Source organism: Zeus faber (genome assembly GCF_960531495.2).
Source record: "Zeus faber genome assembly, chromosome: 2".
NCBI classification, from domain to species: domain Eukaryota; kingdom Metazoa; phylum Chordata; class Actinopteri; order Zeiformes; family Zeidae; genus Zeus; species Zeus faber.
The window spans coordinates 10685325-10705175 of NC_137189.1; the positions used below are offsets into that span (position 1 = coordinate 10685325).

General features: G+C 42.7%; 1 protein-coding gene across 3 annotated transcripts in view; it reads right to left on the reverse strand.

Annotated features, from left to right (window-relative positions):
* Positions 1 to 14949: 14949 nt before the first annotated feature.
* LOC307248125 (band 4.1-like protein 2) overlaps positions 14950 to 19851 on the reverse strand; it is a 40867-nt gene continuing 35965 nt past the window's right edge. For all 3 annotated transcript variants that reach the window (XM_080024384.1, XM_080024383.1, XM_080024382.1), the window contains one exon: positions 14950 to 18624. The gene's annotated coding sequence lies outside the window, so the exon portion shown is untranslated. The remainder of the gene's footprint in view (positions 18625 to 19851) is intronic.

Consider the following 19851-nt stretch of genomic DNA (forward strand, 5'->3'; position numbering starts at 1 on the left):
GGCTTGTTGTTCCAGCACATCCCACAGATGCTCCATCAGATCAGACCCTAACCCCGACCATCCACATGATGTAGAAGAAAATGTGATTCATCAGACCAGGCCACCTTCTTCCATTGCTCCATGGTCCAGTTCTGACGCTCACGTGTCCATTGCAGATGCTTTTAGAGGTGGACAGGGGTCAGCATGGACACTCTGACCGTTCTGCAGCTACGCAGCTACGCAGGGGGAGCAACACAGTGCATCACAGCTTGCTGTTCTGACACCTTTCTATCATAGCAGCATTAACTTTTTCAGCAATTTGTGCTGCAGTAGATCTTCTGTGGGATCGGACCAGACGAGCTAGACTTCACTCCCCATGCGCATCAATGAGCCTTGGACGCCCATGACTCTGTCGCCCTTTCAGTGGTTGTCCTTCCTTGGACCACTGTTGGTAGGTACTAACCACTGCATACCGGGAACACCCCACAAGACCTGCTGTTTTGAAGATGTTCTGACCCGGTTGTCTAACCATCACTATTCGGTCCTTGCCAAAGTCACTCAGATCCTTACGCTTGACCATTTTTCGTGCTTCCAACACGTCAACTTCAAGAACTGACTGTTCACTTGCCTTTGGAACGAGATGAACAATGTTATTAATTTCACCTGCAATTCATATGATGAAAATATAATTGAAAATATAATTGGTAATTTGAACAATGTGATACATTATCTATGCACTATGTACCGGTATGTATGTATAGCCTAAATGTTATATATTATTTAATTACTGATGTTTTATTAATGATTGTCTTAATAAGAACAATGTATTAATAATTATATTGCAGCAGTAACTGCAAGTATTTTTCTTTTCTTCAGATGATTGAAGAAAGCTGTTGTAGGAAAGAAGCAGAGATAGTAGCAATGGCATTTCATTTAGTAAAAGCTCTAAAAGTAAACATTATGGGATTAGTTGCATATGGATACTTTTTAGTGTATGCATAAATAATGTTACTTATTTAAATTATGAATTATTTCCAACTGAATTTCACATCCTCCTTTCACCCTTCATTTTCCTACAAACAGAAAACAGGTGTGCGGTTGGGAGTGGAACATCGCATATCAGTCATTCCACAGGGACCAGTGATAAACTAAGCAAATTCTCACCAACACTACCAAATTTGGCATCGATAATAGAGTGAACGCAGCAACTGATAGCAACACAGCAAATGTGGAAATGATGATAGATCGCTGGACACCCAATAGACATGACATGTCACTTTTTGCTGAGTGCCATTGAAACAAAAGCTGAAATTTTGAACTTTCGGTGCTAAAATCAATTCTTTGTCAAATATGTATGGCAATGACTGTGGAATCGGTACATTTCAGCAGGGAGCACCTTGGGGAAAAAAACTATAAATGCTCAAAAACGCATAATGGACTGGAGGCGCATTTAGGAATCACAGATTATTTTCTGCTTGACCCTTCCCATGGCCCTCTCAGCCACTGCTCACTTTCTCCTCGCTTCTCCTTCATGAAATCCCCTCTCTCGACTCCGCAAATCCGTTGTTGTCACTAGGGGTAAATGATATAAAGGCAAAGAGGATTACGGACACCGTGACCATGAATATAAATCTTCATTCACGCTTTAAACGATGCTTTCCTTCACAGGACACCTTGACATCTTGTCCTCGCGTGTGGCTTGTGATAACCCGTTGTGTTTAAGGGGGAGATAGTGCTTTCAAAGCGAATTTTAAAGCAAAACAACACAATGCCTTTCATATCTTTTGGTGTCTGACTAAGCGCCAGCAAGCACCGTCACACCTCCCAACAGAAACAACCATGTTGCTAACGGTGGACTATATGTATATATGTTTTTCCACCGTTAGACTGCAACACATCTCAAAACAACGTGTTGTTGTTTTTAATTGTGCTTGAAGTCAATAATTCATCAATGCTTCATTGTGAATGTCAAAATTGTATTTCTATATGCACATGCAGGTACATGTGTACAGTATGTCTGTGAATATTGTATGTGTAAATACTGTATGTCTATATATATGTTTAGATACTTTCTCATGGAAAATGTTTGATGTTTTATGTGGTCTCTGCCATTGAATATCTGATTCTGCCCTTTTTATTTTTTTGTATTTAATTTACTTTTTCTATCTTTTCACAGAAGGCATGAAGCTGTGGGGTGGGGTGACATGGAGCCCTGGGCTGGGCTGTGATCCCTCACATCTGCTTTTGGCGCGCATGTCCTCATATCTTTGTACGTTTGTTATTGTTGTCTGTTCCCCTGAAGGGGCTTGTTGTTTCCATGAATTTCAAAAACAATTGTGTTAAACCAAATGGAAAGGTGAGCCAGACAATGCCAGTGAGGTCATTTGCAGACTTTGCAAAAACGAGTACAAGCCTCAAACCTACGAATATTCTATTTAGGCTACTTTTGTATTTTCAATTGCAAGAAAATACTAAAAACGACGGCCCGATGTGGCCAGAGCACTTACAGAAGAGGCTGCACTAGACATGTGGGAGGCCATTAAACTCCTAATTTTCAGTTTTTTCCATCTCCCATTTCCATTAATAGTGAACTATTCACATCTGTGTACCGCTGGCCAAAAATCTCTGTGGTCCGTCGGCTTCAGAAGCACTTGGAACTTGGACAGTATACCCTACTATTGCAGCTTTCAGGTATAAAACATGGTATTTATTTGGTATATTTCTATGCTGGGTCATGACCAATCTTCACCCTTTACCCACACTGGATGTGGCAGCTCCCAGTGGCCTTTAACATGCCTCCTTAGCACACGGCTTAATTCAATTTCGGTCGGTTGTGTCATCTGGGATTCAGAATGGGGACGTGCAGAGGGGCGCCGTGGATGAAAAAGCAGAAAGTGAAAGAGTAAAATAGAAATAAATATGCTTCTGAAAAACCGGGAGGAGAGAGAGAGAGAGAGAGTGAGAGAGAGAGAGAGAGAGAGAATTCAGTGTCCCAAGTTGTTAGTATAATCTTCGTCTATCCTTCCTCCTCGCCCTCTCCTTTACACCCCTCCAAGCCAGCACCACTGTTCCTCCGCCCTCCACCCTCAGCCTTTTCAGCACTCTCCTCTATGAGTCGGCTTGCCTTCCGTGCAGAGGTTAAATGACCCCACTCAATGTAAGAGCATCACTGAGATAACCTTTTGTTCACATGTTATATTTAATCTCTCTCTCTCATACACACACACACACACACACACACACACACACACACACACACACACACACAGACACACACACATACACACACATACACACACGCACACTCCCGTGCTGTCACGCTGCCAAAACTGTAGTCTGTGTGCGGCAGGTGCAAATTCCAGGGTAAATAAGGATAAATTCTAAATTCTAGAAATCTAATTCCCAGGAATTGCATTTCTAGTGTTTGGCTCAATTATTTTTAGAACTTTCGATTTCCTGAAAAAAGGTCACCTCACACGCCCTCTCCCTTTTACACACACACACACACACACACACACACACACACACACACTCACACACACGCACACACACACACACACACACACACACACACACACACACACATACACAAACATACACACACAGTAATGCATGAATAAGAAGGTCGTCGTATAAGGAATTCCTCTGCTTCACTATCTCTTCTCTCCATCTCTCTCCATTTAACAAGCCCAGGACTGGTTGTCATGCCTGGTCACGCTGGAGGGAGTCGTTCGAGGAAAGTTTCCGTGTTTCAAAGCAGATTTGGACCGGATGCTCTTTTCGTTGGTATTCATCATCTCCTTGTCTCTGGACAGCGGTATGGGACTACACCTCCAGCCCCCACCCCTCCACACACCTCACCACCCCTTGGCCTGGTCCTGCCATGAATACTAACGGGCAAATAAGGGCTCGAAATATTTCCATAATGTATGTTGCGACTTGTCCGGCGTTCATTTGCATACAGTATGTGTGATTCGGTGATTTCTGTGTATTTTTACGCTTCGGCACGTGCGCGTGAGCTCAGGCTTTACACGAGAACTGAACCTTTCTTCAAAGCATTTTCTCAGCCGCCCCGCCCCGGCGCCGGACAGAATCATATTTGTGATCTACAAACCGAGACTGACTTCTCACACGTACAAGACTTGAATAACGCGGAACACTTGAGGAACCTTTGAGGTTTCGACTGAATAATAACCGAGGTCAAACAAGGAGCGGCACAAATGGAATAGCAATGAAGACAAGGCAAGGGGCCCCCCACCCCCCACCCCACCCCTCAGTTTTTAATAATCCCCTCTGGAAGCATTATAATATTCATCATCACTTTTTCAGGGTGACATCTTATCAGATGCAGGGTGTGGCTGATCCTTTTTGGTGATTATAATTCATCATAAGTGAGGATTACAGGATTAAATCAGCGTGTGACCTCATCGCTGATGATTCTGTGTGGGTTTATAGATTTATCGTTTGAATGTTAATACAATTAAGTGAATCAACGGATACAAATGAACTGTGGTTCTGCTTTTGCTGTTATGAGGAGGTTGAAAACTGACGAAGGGACCTTGCTGCGATTAACATGAACTAAGGATGTGCATGGAAGCTCTTATGTAACGACCTTGTCACCCCTGATGCTAATTCGTTGCCATAGCAACGCATTTTGCCGGCGGAGACGTTTCGCCTCTCTCTCGTTTTTTTCCCTGCATCCCTCATGTTCCTGTCTGTCGGAGCATCCTTCTCGCCCTCGGAGTTTTAGGCTCGAGTCAAGCGGGTTTCTTTGGATATGAATATGCCAGTGCTCTCCGTCTCTCTCTCTCTCTCTCTCCCTCCCTCTCGCTCTCTCTCTCTCCCTCCTCTCTCCATCTTGCGGCCAACCCCTCTGGCTCCTCCTCCTGGTCCCTGAGGTCCCTTTTATCACAGCATTCATTTCCTCCGCGGGCCTCACTGTGTTCATCCCCCTCCGTCTCTCGCTCCCTCTTCTCCCTCTCTTTGTCCCGGGCCCGGGCTCTCCGTCTCCTCACCCCCTGGACCCGGAAACAACAAACGAATCGATTAAAAGCACATGGTCTCCTGATTATTCCCGCCTGTTTTTTTTTTTTAACGTCCCCCCCTCCTTTTAGTTCCCGCTTTCCCCCGTTCCACATTTTCTCACATTTTCATCCATCGATCAGTCGCTGGTGAGGCAAAACGACGTGAAAATGGGGGAGAGACTGGGAAATAGGAGAGACTCTTTTCTCCCTTTCAAACACCTTGCTCACTGCCTCTCTCTCCATCTATTTCTCCCCTCTTTTCGCCCTCTCCTACCAATCCCACGCTTCTACGTCTGTGGATATCGAGCCGATCACAGATCAATCGGGTCGTTCACACATAGAGAACAATTATCCACCGCCTCCTCCTTTCGTTACTTGTTTATTTTTGCTCCTCTCATTTGTTACTCTATGAACGGATGAAGGAGCTCCTCCTCTGTTTGCGTTCTTCCCCCGTCTGCCCATTTGTTTCCCAAGCTACGTATTCAAAAACGACTCTAATCTGCTCCTGTGTTCACTCTCCTCCTATACGTCGGATTCCTGGCGTTATGGCTTTTAGAATAATGAAAGGCAGATGAATTTACTATTCCATCCATTTATCTTCGCTTTGTACTGCTTCTTCCTGCCAGCGCTGACCTCGTGTGCTTCTGATTTAGGAGGGGGAGAAAGAGAGAGAGAGGGAGGGATGCATTTTTAAGTAACAGAGTGCACATTTAGGGTGTGGGTTTTACTGTTGAGTGTTTGTTTGTGTGTGTGTGTATGTGTGTGTGTGTGTGTGTGTCCCAAGAGGAGGAATATTACAAACAACTTCCCTGAGCAGAAAATAAATTTCTTCCCCACCCCCCCATCTTCCTTAATCTCATTCTCATTCAAGTCTTTTCTCTCCCTTCACTCTCATGCTTCCTCCACATTTCATCTTTCCAAATTGTTTCCTCCCTTCCGCCTCCCACCTTGCCCAAAGTTGCTCAGCAAGAGGCGACGGCGAAAATTGGTGTGTGTGTGTGTGTGTGTGTGTGTGTGTGTATGTGTGTGTGTGTGTGTGTGTGTGTGTGTTAGTGTGCGTGTGTGTGTGTGTGTGTGGTGCATAACGGAAAAGATTTTTTAAGAAAGACAGTGAATGAGTGGGCGTGTGACCAAGATAATAAATGAGAATATGGTGAGTGCGTGTGCAGGTGTGTGGGTGTGTGCACTTGAGGTTTGGGAAGCTACACTTTTTAGGGGGCGCGCACGAGAGAACAGCCTGAAACAGAACAAATGGTTCTGCGGAGCAGAAAAGAACGAAACATTATGCATCAATCACAGGTTTGCACAACAGAACTCTTGTCTTCGAACCACCGTGGTCAGGTTGACGGAAACTTTTAGTTCTGTTGCCTAAAGGACCGGGCTGTTGCCAAATTGAGTCTCAGCCTGTTTACTTATCCGCGCACACGTTGATGTGACATTACTCCCAGCCATTTACCTGACAAGAGCTCACATTTTTTGATTTCTTAATAGTCTATCTACATTTTCAGGTTTTGGAAAATGTTTTATATTTTAAACATGGAATTTAGTACAAAATATTAAAATGAAGTAGTGTTTGCAAAGATATGCGTCACTGCACAGTAGTTTCCAGCGAGTGCCGAGAGATCATTTTAAAGCATATCTTAAGAATTTCACAAAACCCATTAATAGAGAGAATATTCAAAATGTAAATAGTCAGGAGTAATGTCAAATGTGTGAGTTGACAAGTAAATGGACTAAAACGAAAAACAAAAATTTGTCATTGGTATGGTCCCTTCAGTCCGACCTTCTCTAACTTTTCTCCACTCTTATTATCATGACAGGGATTCTGATTCATACAACATTACACACTGCCGACAGCGGTGACCATCACAATAGAACATAACATTTTTCATACCCTGCATAACAATGGATTGGCTGGATTCCATACTAACCATAAAATCGCTTCCTCAATAATGTAGATTTACGACTGGTCTTGGAGCCGAGGATGCGTGACTGCCATCTTTTTTTCCTGCTGTTTATGCATATTAACAGCGAGTCTCACTGTGGCTCTCCAGGGATTTTAAGGAGCCAATCTGCCGCGCTGCGATTCTGATTGTAGGTAAATGTCACAGTTCTTGCGTAACGGCGCGAGCGGGGAATCTCATTAACAGCATCCCGGTAACTATGGAAACTTCCATCATCAATGACAACCCCCCCCCCCCCCCCCACCCCAACGCAATATAATATATGATGCTAAAAAGGCGAAGAGGTTGCTATGACAACTGGAAGGAAAACAAGAAAGGGAATGTCAGAGCTGGTCCCGTGATGGGAACACATGGGTTTATATGCACACACGTGCTGCATACACACAGATACTAAAGTAAAACACAGAAATGCATGCACTGTAGACTCACACAACTAAAATAATTACAAATACAGTGAAATTACAACACAAAATAAAAAGTGTCTTTCTATGACATGTTGAACTAAACCCCCAGAAAGACGCAAAACAATATGCAGATATACCGAGAAAACAACGATTGTCAAGCACCTGAGGCACTTCTCTGAAAACCTTTCAGTGTAAATTATGACGAAAACACGATTGACCCCTGACCTGCTGACCCTGCATGTTGACCGTCTGGTTTTTAATTCAGATCATCAGCGACTTGCGGACGCTCCCTGCCCCACCTCACCAAACGACACGAGGAAACAAGGAAGCAAACAGTGTCTCCCTTCCTCTTTTAATGATGTACAACATGTAATATAGCAGACGCGTCATAATTACACTGAACCTGTAACACCTAAGCCTATAACTGAGTGCAGATTGAAGAGAGAGTTATTACAGTAGTAGCAGTAGAATAAGTATATTTTTAAATATCAAAAATGTAATTTATTTTTTGTGTTTTCATTTTCTATTGAAGTGTTTAAGTACATTATTTATTTTTGTCATTTATGTATTATTTATGTATTCATGGGGAAGTGTATCTCGACCATTATTAGGAGTTTCTAACCTACATTCAGAACTCAGAATCAGCTTTCTTCGTTTAGTCAATGTAGACCGAGCGAGGGCGGTGTCCGACGTCATGCTGACATCCGCCGCTACACCTCCACCCGACGAATGTGCTCCTTCCGCACCCCCTGGGAAGGCTTTAGTCACAAAGGCGTCTTCGTTAGCTACGCCACAGTCTGGGTTTAAACTTGGGGGAATTTTGCTGTTATCTTTTTCGCAGACACGCCTTCAAAGACGCGAAACACGCGTCGACTTTATCCACCGTGTCCGCGCAGACACACTCAGGTTTATCAGCTCGACTGCAGGTGGTGCCTTGGGGCCTCCGTGAAATCCAGGAGCCCCGCCGTTTAGGCTTTTGTTCGGTGAAGGAGGAGTCTGGAATTGCGGAATAAATTGTGGTAAATTGATTTTTATCAAACGTTAAATCACTCGTTAAATTCCACATTCTACACAATTTGACATTTCACTGCATATATGTATGAAAGTATGTATATGTATGTGACGAATAACCCTCTTGAATCTTGAATCTTGAGGTCGGAGACATAAACACGCAGGTATTAACCAGGAGACTGGAAAATAAGGTAATACTGAGCTGTGAGTGGTTTGACTCCGCAAATGCACAGAGGATGAGCCGGGATCAAACGGCATCAAACCGGCTGGATCCCCCCCCGTTGAGAAAGGGTTAGGTGTGTGCGAGTGTGTGTAACAAAGAGGGAGAGAGTGACAGAGAGAGAGAGAATGAAAGGCAGAGAGAGAGAGAGAGAGAGAGAGAGAGGTAGCACAGTGATTATTTCGCTTGGTGGTGGTAAAATGCGTTACGTTGATCCACGTTATCCGGGTCTAAAGGCTCTTAAAAAGGGACTTTGAAAGTCATCCGAAACGTCTTATTCCCTCCCTTCATCCGGTGATTTAAATGTTTCATCGGTCTTGTATCATGAATAATAAACAGTTGGACATTTTTTCTCAGTGCCTCTCTTTCTCTATTTTTCCATCTTGCAATCTCTTTGTCCTTTGTTTTCCCTTTTATTTTGGACGCAACAAATGCAAAGAAGCTTTTCCGTGTCTGTGCCAACACCGTCAGACGAGTACGGAACAAATAATAAAAAATAAATAAACAATGGAAAAAACACGTCCAACATCTACACATAAATAATCTGGGAGAGTTATATCGGGAAAGCACGGAGGAGTTTTAATTAGTTTTATATCTGACGCCAAAAGAGGGCAGGAACAACTCCTCCTCCGGTCTCCCGCTCCACCGTCACAAACATCTCCCGAAATAGAAGCAAATCAATGCGCTGATCAATCAGAGTCATGCAAACACACACTCAAAGAGACCCGAGGAGAGTGCTTCTCCAAATAGCCTCCTTGTTTTTCTAATCGATCACAGAACCCAAACGCACAGACCGTCCGTGGCACATCGAAGCACCAAAAGCGGCTCTCCACATTTAAACCAGTAGGTTTAAATGTGGAACGAGAAATAAAAAGGGAAGCTACCTTGATGGAAGTAACCTTTCTGCCTTGAAATGTCAACTATTGCTGACTCACTAAATCAAGACTTCCGTGAGTACGTCGTTTTCAGTAGAATATATAAGTTGAACCACGGTGCACCCAACCCGCTCGGCGTTCACTTTCCAGAGTGAGAATGTCTGCATCCTGAAACAGGGTTATTTAATAAGGTTTTATCAGGCCCTCTGAATATGGAACTATTTTCTTTCCAATTTTATATATTTTTTCCTTCTTATATTCAGATTGAGTTCCCAAGCGACAGGAGAGTAGATGCAAATTGAATACTGCGCGGCAACGATGGTACCTATTACTATTCCAACCATAAAATATCAGGTGTGTTATGGAAGTGTTAGTCCTTCTGCGGCACTAATTGGCGGGCATGACGTGAAGCCTCGCTCAACATTACCATGGTGACATGCTCAACATTTTGAACGATTGTGGCAGTTACTTAGCAACAGAGATACAACTTTTTGGCGCTGGCCCTGGTGGTACAGCGCAGTAGTATGGACAATACGACACAACACATGAACTCTGACTGACTCGGTTACACCCGAAGCCGATCTAGAAACGGAGCGTGGATCTCTGAATGGAAAGAAAGGGGGGCGCTGAAATAAATTATTGGGCGCTGAGCTTTCAGTGTGAATATTCCCTTTTTTTTAATCGTAAAAAAAGTAACTAACTCACTTATTTTTACATCTATAACTAAAGTTACTTTTTTCATTGACAAAAATGTTTACATTAACAGCTTTAGAAAACATATAAATGTAAAGCTCTGGACAAAATGACTGCCATTCCCATAATTAGGTGATTTTTTTTAATTTCTTGAAAACTTTACATTTTCACCGAGCTTTTGGATTGCATTAAAGCATTTTAAAGATCAAGTGTTGTGCCCTATGTGTTGAAAAGCTGAAATGCTGAATTGCTGAAGAATATAATTATTATTGACTTTGATCCCGTCAACCACACAATGATCTGACCGCTCAGATTCCACAGAGTGTAGGGAAGAGAAAGAGGGAGAGAGAAAGACATAGACAGCATCTAGATAAGAGAGGTATTTACAGTGGCAATCAGTTGATCAGGACGACCAGTTGATCAGGACGACCAGTTGGAATTTGTGTTTCGCTGTCATTCCCAAAGGACAGGGGAACCTTTTCCATCAATGATCCTGTTCATCCACCCCTCTGCGTTATTTATCAAAAAAAGTGAGAAGAAGACCACGCGAACCCCAGACACACGGGCCCCGAGCCCAGAGACAAACCACAGTCGCTAGAGCCGCGAGGCGCAACCCAGGCCAAGCTCAAAAGAAATCGAAAAGTCCCCCCTCCCACGGACAGCCCCTATTCTGTGTTCCATTTATTCTGACACTCTTGAAACTGAAAAAAACAAACAAACACCAACGCTATCTCTCCTGCACATAATAACGTCAGCGGCGGGGCCAGTGTGGGCTAATCTTCTCAGTAATCACAAGGTTGAAACGCTGGACCCGAACAAAGTCCACCAGATCGGGCGGAGCGGTGGGAGTATTTCTGTGAGCGGCAAACAAGACGCAAAAGAGCAGAGAAGAAGAATACGAGACATAAAATAGTGAGCGATGGTGATCGCTCGGTGAGAGATGGAGCCCAAAACCCTTTGCCTCTTGAAGTTTTCCAGTTTGAATTGCTGCTTTTCTTGGGCGGGGATTTCGAAAAAAAACAAAGTGAATCTTGGGGAAGCTATTATTTGTGGTGGTTGGATCGTCCCACGATCAGCAACGGAAACCTAAGGCGTTGGAATAACTTCGAATGAATCAAAAATGAATGTCGATTTGAAGGTTGTTTGAAATTTATTGCGCGGAAATCGATTCATCTCCAAAGACTTCCGTTGGAATCCTGCTGAAGCATCGACGGCGTAAGTGAACATTTCTCTATTTCGCCTCATTTCCCCGATTGATGTGGAGATATTGTATTGTAAGTTTATAAAAAGGGGTAGCTGCGCCTTTTTTCACCACAGGCCTGATTAGAATGGTGCTTCCCGCCGTTTATAACTGTTCATTGAACGACCTCGCTGAGCGCTCTACTGCTGAGAGACGTCCCGCTCCGCTGCAGCTCAAGCCTGAAAAATAACGTGAAATCAGGCAATTCACAGGACAGCCACGGTGGCGGTGTTGTATTTCGGACGGCATTTGCACGCGGTGTGAAGCTGTGGTCCGGGTTGAAAAACAGCAAACCGATCACTTGAGGCCAGGGGGTCGGGGTCGGCGTCGTGTCGTCGAAAGCCGAGAAGCCATCTCTACGGGACGTAGCGTGGACGGCGGCTACCCGGGAGATTCTTCCACGGACCCGCACCGCAAAGCGGCGGGTTGTGACACGTGTGCAACGACTTCAGCCTTCAAGAAGCCATTTCAACCTCGTGCCTTGACAGTATAAACCTCACCGGCCGTGGTTTACTAGGTGGAGTGTTGTTTGGGATGTTGCTCCCTCCAAGGATACAAACACTGCTCTTCCCCACCTCTTGCTGAGAACCTTCTTCTCCTCACTCCCCTCCCTTCCCGAAGTGCCCCGATGTCTCCACCACCTCCTGCCTCCACCTGTCTGCCTCGTCTCTCATGCCCTAATGCCTCTCCTTACCCTTCAAACCGCCGCTTCTCCTCTCCTCTCCTTTCCTGGACGTCTTTCTCTGTTTGGGGCGTTTCATCTCTGCTTCCTTTATCGCCACTATTATCAACAGGTCGATACCGATTAACCGTGGTTTATTTTGTGTTTTTGATCACTCTCCGCTCCACGCTGCTTCCCCTCGGCTTTTCCCCCACAGGAAAAGTATGGTGGTGCTAAGTGGGCCCTGGGCCGATCTGGCCCTACTCCTCAGGGCGGCGGTAGTCCAGAGCGACAGAGAGACGAGCGGCCTCCTGTATGTCTGTCTGACGGCGCTGATGCTGTTCCTGCCCGTCTGTCTGCTACTGTTGCAGCTGCTTGTGTTTCTCAAATGGAAACTCAGACACGGTAGGCGCGTCATTAACTTTTCATGTTTTGCCGAGAACACTGCTGGCACATTCTGGCAAACTGCGTTAAATCATCACCAGGCTGGGAAATCACCTCTGTATAACACCCAAATAAATGGACAACCGTGCTCTCACTCAACACTTTCATATCCACTATATGATCGATGCACCACTGAGGCCCTGTAGTCATTTCATGGGAACATACCAAGTCTTTAAACAAAGATCAACTACTTTTAACCACACAAAGTTGTCTCAGTAGATGACAAACTGTTCTTGGTAAACAGATATTAGGTTTTCTTGGTTTTCAGCCCAGGTTTTCTAAGAGTAGCCGTTGCCACCTGGATCATCTTGTCTCTCCGTGAAAGACAGAGAAGACATTTCTGCCTTTCTAAAACAAACATCATCACGTCGCCCATATTATACACGACACCCCGGGCTAAGATCCTATTTTTTTCATATCCGTTATTTATGTCACGCTTGTTGGGAGTGTTTGCGTGGGTTGAACTTCTGCTTTACAGTGATTTCATCCTCCATGTGCTGACGTGTCATGCATTTCTGCTGAGGTACAAAAGACCCCCGCTGCGTCAACCCACTTTCACCCACCACACGACTCCTTGTCCCTCACCCACTTTGAGATAACTGCCGTTGACGATAACCTTAAACTAAATTAAGACGGATGCGGTGCATGCGATGCTAAAGGATTTCTTCAGTTAAGTCCCCACCCTTTCTGCTCTGCACGCCTCCTCCACCTCCAAGCCTCCTCCACCCTCCTGACACTCTCCTGTCCATTCCTCTCCAGTTGAAGAGGAGCTCCTCGGGCTCCCAGAGGACGGAAGCGCTATCCACAGGCCGCCTTGCAGGTCTACGCCATGCAGACGGAGAAGTGTCGGCTCGTAACGCTTCTCCTCTTCCCAAAACCCAGAGACGGACAAGCCAAGAGTCTTATCACAAGACGGTCAGAAAATGAAGTCTGGTTGCAGATCGCTAGAGTAGCTCAGTGTAGAACAGTGTTGTGGTGGGTGATGGGTCAAAGTGGTTGTTTTGTATTTTTTGTATTAATTTTTTCCTCTGTGTACCATTGTCTGTCCTGTTTATGCACATAATTTGTATTTTATTTTTATTTTTTGGATTGAAACACTGATAATATGCAAGCATATAGTTGGCATTTATTTCAAATAATAATGTACTGTGCAATACTATCATTGTCGCCTGTTAGTCTTCTCTACACGTTCCGGTCAACACCTGTTGCCACGTCCTGCTGAACCTACACTGTAAAACATAATAATAATAATAATAATAATAATAATAATAATAATTAAAATGTTTTTGTTTTTTTTGAGTTGAATCAGTTTAAAATAATCAGTTTCAGTTCAACTGATTTGGGTTGGGTTTTTTTTTTAATTAAATGGAAACTGATTATGAATATAAAAACGTTTTAAACTTTTTAATTTATACTACATTTTGTTTTAAGTTTCACTTTTTTGTCAGTAAAGATTACAGAAAATAATTGTTTTTTGATAACATCAATTGCTGCAAGGTTCATTTGAATCTCCATTTTTATTTAGTCTAAAACAGTAAAAGGTTGGTAAAAAACAACAATGGTGCAAGTCGACAGTTGGAAACTACAAAATACAAAGCAATCACTATATTCACAAACATGGGAAACTTGTGTGATTTCAGCGTATTTTCCGACCTCCAGAACAAGTTTATTCTGTCTGCATCTTGACAAAGAATGGAAAGTGACAGTCCTGTTGTAGAATAAAACTACTGACAAATAACACTTAACTTTGATATATACCTTTTTATTTTATTTGGTGCATCGCTTTGATTTATTTTTTAATAATACAAATAGTAAAATATAATAATAATTAAATGTAAAATTAAACATTTAATTTGTTTTCTGTGAAAGGCAGTACAATGGAGTGTACTATTTTCAATTAAACGTTAAAGTGTTTGTATTTATTTCATGTAAATTCCACGCCCAAATGCATGAGGATATTAAAATCCTAAAATCCAGTTGAAAGGTCTTGGTTGTTTTTGCCCTCTTGGTATTACCGGTACTCATCACAGGAGAGTAAAGACCCCACCACACTCCTCTCCGCTCTCCTGTCGGCTGCACCGGACTATCCAACCCTGGTCCCCGGACACCAGCTAAAGGGTCCGAGCAGATGAGCCCCTGATGAACCCTTCGGTTCTGAGGAGGAGCCATGAGTCCCTTACTGAGTAATGGACCCCTGTCGCTCTAGGCCCGGTGACCATGTACTAGGGATCTATAATAAAATGTATATCCAGTATTCAACGTTGCCTACATCACACACACACACACACACACACACACACACACACACACACACACACACACACACACGTGTCTGCAGGTCGATACACACATGAAGTCAAATACACATAGTTTTGCGTAGCCAATAGCAACGGATTAAATAATGAGAAATGAACACGACTTTTCACTCACTCTCAAGAGTATAACAATCCTTTATTTAAACAGTGTTACACAGGATAGGCGTGGCCGTGTAGGGGTGGGTGCACAAGACACTTTATTATTCAGCGGCTAATTAGTGAAACCTACTGGTGATCATCGGTCAGCTACAAGAGAATCATGGGGCGGGGCGGGCGCTTACTGGGATCTTCTGGAGGCCATTGGCCAGAAAACAACAGGGCCAACTTTTCCAGCTTCAACCAGCACAGGTATTTGGTTGACCAAAAACGGTTTTGCAGTTCAGAGAGCTTGAGGGGAAAGTTCGTGTGCACTGAATGTAGTGGACTTCAAAAATGGGAGCCTTTTTTTTTTGTCAATTCAGTTCAGAGCTAGCAATTAAAATAATCACAAAAACTCACCCAGTTGCTTTTTTTGGTTTCTACAACGGCTGTAACGGTTCAAAAGCCAGAGATAACACATACAGATACATCAATAGACATTTGCGATGCGCTTTGCAGTAAACCCAAAGGCAGAACATTGGAGTCCCGTCCTTAAGGAACATAGCTGCAAATGTGCATTCAAGCCTTTTATAATTGTTGTGTAACTTGTAAGTTCAGATGGATCCTAATTCTAACAAAGTGGGCATGATATTGTCGGTTACTTCGCTGTGAAGTCATGGATTGTCTGGCAACCCTGGAAACAACAATGAAACTCTCTCTTTGTAAAAGGTATATATATATATATTTTTTTTTAATCTTAGGCTACAATCATTTTAGACTGTGTCTCGGGTTCTAGATAAAAGTATTTTGGAAAGACCTACAAATATGTTCAAATACCTGCCTCTAGAGCTCGACTGGAACTCCAGAGCCCTACGCCGCTGGTTCACATACTGCCCCACAGCTCATGTGACGTGTTAGAATACAGCTCTGGTACCGAAACAGGACTGAGCTCCTGAGGCTACAAGTACATAGAGGAATAGGAGAATGTGATTCATAGTGGTGTTCCTTTTCTGTAAATGTCAAAAAAACAACAACAAAAAAAAACACTGAAATATATTAAAGATATCCCGGGGCCCAGGGTGGGGTGTGTGTGTGTGTGTGTGGGGGGGGGGGATCCCCGCTGTCAACAACTACTTTCACAGAGAGAAACAAAAAAGACAAAAATAAAAAATAAAATTAAAGTTTGAAAAACACTGAAAAACAGAAAGAAAATACATCTACAAATATACTTTGTGTCATTAGAACCAATGCATTTAGAAAGATTTATTTTTTGGAAAAAACAAACGCTTCCGAGCTGCCTAGTGTTGCATGGTTTGTTTTGATTTCCCTAACCCTAACTCTAACCCTCTTGTGGAATGTCGTGTAACTGCATAGTAGTGTTTAGACCAGTGTCTCCCAATAGAGTACCTTGTTAAATATGCCCGCCCGCTCATCTGCACCACGAGAGCAGGCGGAGACAACGGCAGCTGGGCTTCCCACTTTTTATCAAAAATATTTTTGCAGTAGTACAGAAGGAGCTTAATAGTCAATATAAGCACCTGGAGGTCGCAATATCATCAATACTTCCCCTTTAGGAAAAAAAAAAAAAAAAAAAAAAAAGAAGCTTTTCTCCAACTCGGAAACCTATATTGTCTCAACATTCTTTTGTGGTCAAACCAAGCAAGAAGCTGTTGAATTTTAGGCAACGCCCAAATTGAATATTTGGGGGTCACATTTGACATGGCAGTTTTTGCTTCATTTACTTATTTTTTTCTTTTTATTTATTTACTAAAATGGCTGTTAATTAAAACCTATATTACACTGAGCAAACTTTGATCGACCATATTAAATCCATGCATGTAAACCTACATTTTCTCCAGACATTTTCAGTAAAAAATAGACAGAAAATATTGGTCAAAAATTCCATTTGGGGCAAGCTAGATTTGAGGTTTGTTTTTTTTCTTTGTTTTTTTTTTTTGTATTTTACTGTACCAGAGTTTTTTGTGATGCGGGAGAGAGATTATTTAGTGTAATTATGTAAAATGTATACACAATATTGTCGGCAAGGGAACAGTTAAAACAGGGCCGGTCTGGGTGAAACTTAATCATGAAGTCTTTAAGTCTGAACGTACGCCGTAAACCTCCCAGACTGTATCAGTCTTATATCCGAACACGTTTCATTAAATCTCCCATTCGATTTTGACAAATTCAAGCCGACCAATAAACAGTAAACTCTTCGACTTTTCGACGGCATTTCTTCACAAAACCTCCCGGCGACTTGGCGTAAGGTGTAATTGAACATCATGCATCTCGCAGGGTTTGCGGTCTGGAGCTCGGAGCGTCGTCACGTTTTGAACAAGGAAGAACAGACGGGTTTGGATGTAGAGGGGTAAGACAAAATATAGACTGGAGTGAGAAATATCAGAGATCCGTGTCCAGTCCCGTGAGAATGTTGTCCCGTTGATATTTTGGTCCCAGTTTATAGATCTGACACAATTTAAACAATGCCCCAGTTTTTCAGCTGTGTTGTACCTCACTCAGTCAGTCGTGTCTGCATCGCTGCCAAACACTTTTCTCTTTCTACCAGCTCTATGTTCCGATGTGCCACCGGGTAACGTATTCTCCCAACTCATCAGAAACCTGTAGTTTCCTTTATTCTATATCTAGTGCCATTGGACAGGGACCGTGTCCAGGAGGAGAGCTTGATGAATCAAACAAGTTTTTCTGCCTCCATTTATCAATAACCTTCAGTTTTAATACACATGACGTACTCATATGCTTGAAGGACAATATATTTTTGTTTGAAATTAAACCAAAAAAAAATCTATAAAATAAACATGTTTTATTTCACTCCCCCATGGAGGATTGGCTTAGAAATATATCAGTACAGAATGCATGAGGTCCCAGCTCCATTTAGATTTCGAAGCGAATTAAACCCAACGTAGAACAGCTATATTAATATCAACTGGTCATCTTGGAAGATTTGGTGAAAAAAAGAAGAGCATTTGAGCAAACCAGCCGCCAACTGTGAGTCTCTCTCTCTCTTGCGGTTCTAGTTGCCTCCGTACTGTCATATTTATCTGTATATTTTTTATTTGTTAGTGTCTAAATATAATATTATTAGGACGGGGATTTCAATATAGAGGGTTATTATTTTGCTTAGCATGGTATTATTTTATTATAAGGGATGCACCAACGCGGCTCTTTGACTGCTCCGGGATACAAATTGATTTGGTCGCATGAAATTCGATCCATTTGAGAAAAGGGAAACTTTTTGTTGCATGTGAAGAAAATAAAAAGTTCGACCTTTATGTCCAACAAAAGGCTCCCTGTGACCGTACTATAGTATTTTGTGGAATAATCCATAGAATAACAGATACCTCACACCGGGAAGCTGGGGTGCATCCCTAGGTTTCAGACATACATTTATCGTCTCTCTTCGTAAAACAGAACAAGGAAAAAGCACTATTAAAAAAATAAAATCACTACGGATGTTAGGCTAACAGAGTGGTTCTTTTCTTCCTTCAGAAAGTGTGGTATTTTTCTTTAAACTTCATTTGGGTAGGTGGGGCGAAGGGATTTAGAAGCACCACAGACACATAAAATTCGTCCTTTCCTCCGTCCCCCCCCCCCCCCCCCTCTCCTCTTCCTCGGTCCGTCCGTCAGAGTTGGCGGTCACTGTTGTTGTCGGGCGACGGATGCCATTAAACGTCAACGATCCCGACGGCCCGTTAACTCTGGATTTGGGGGGGCGAGAGGTTAACAGAGAAAGGATCAAATTGTAAAAAAGTAGAGAGGGAGAAGAAGAACAAGAGAAACAAGGAGCTTGGGCGGGGGGGGGGGGAGCTTGTTTGTTACCAGTCAGGGTTATTCTTTGCTTTTACAAGGAACAATTTTGCATTACACCGTAAAAAGAAAAACATGCCCTGACGTAGAAAAAAAAAAGTAATAATTACATTTTAAATCATTTGTTTCGGTTCTTACTGAATTTAAATTGATTATTTTAAATTAGAAAAATTAAACTGATTATTATAAATTCTGTCAACTTTATTATGTCTATATTATTATTGTAATAATAATGTTATTATTATTATTATAATTAAAATTATTATTATTATATCTATTACTTGCAAATTTTAATTAAAAATTTTAAGTCCCATTTTAAGTACACTACTTCCATATATGGAATGACTATCTATCTGTCTGTCTGTATGTCTATCTGTCTGTCTGTCTGTCTGTATATTTGGCATCAAATAACAACCGCCCCCAAATATATGGTTTCGGTTTTGGTCATTTTCAGAGGTTGTTTGTTCCAAAAATGTGCTTATTTGCGCAATGTGCAAGAGATTCTTTGTTGCTGCCGGGAACGCCGGAGGTCCTCTGGGGAGATAGTTCAGTTTTTGGAAGACAATGTCAATCGTGGAATAAAAACAGCTGTGTCACTGTATAGGTTGACTGGCTGCAAAAACAATTTAGAGACTTTTGATTTTGAACTGAACACCCTGATTGTTGACTCTGATGATGACGACTGTAAACCAAATCAAGAGCCTGGAACACTTGAGTGACCAGAGATTCAGACTGGTAAGGATTTATTTTCCGAAAGTTATTGTCCTCATTCGGCTAAAGGTTGAATTCGCCTCTATAGTAACACCGGACCCGTGTTCGAGTTGTCGAACATATTCGTGCACTTTTCATTGTTGGGCTTGTTACTCTAATAGGGATGCGTACAGCCTGGAGCCAGCTGTGCCCAGGCACCGTAGCAGGGCGCCAAAACTGCGTCACAAGTTGACAGGATTGACGAGAATCCAGAAGATTGGCGAAATGAGGGGAACGGCACAAACCTCCATCCGTTAGATCTTTTAAACTTTGCTTCTTGGCTTTAATTGAGTGAAATGTGGGGTTTTTCGGTGGCTACTCACGCAGTAGGGACCCGTCATCTCTGATTCTGATTATCTATTCACAAC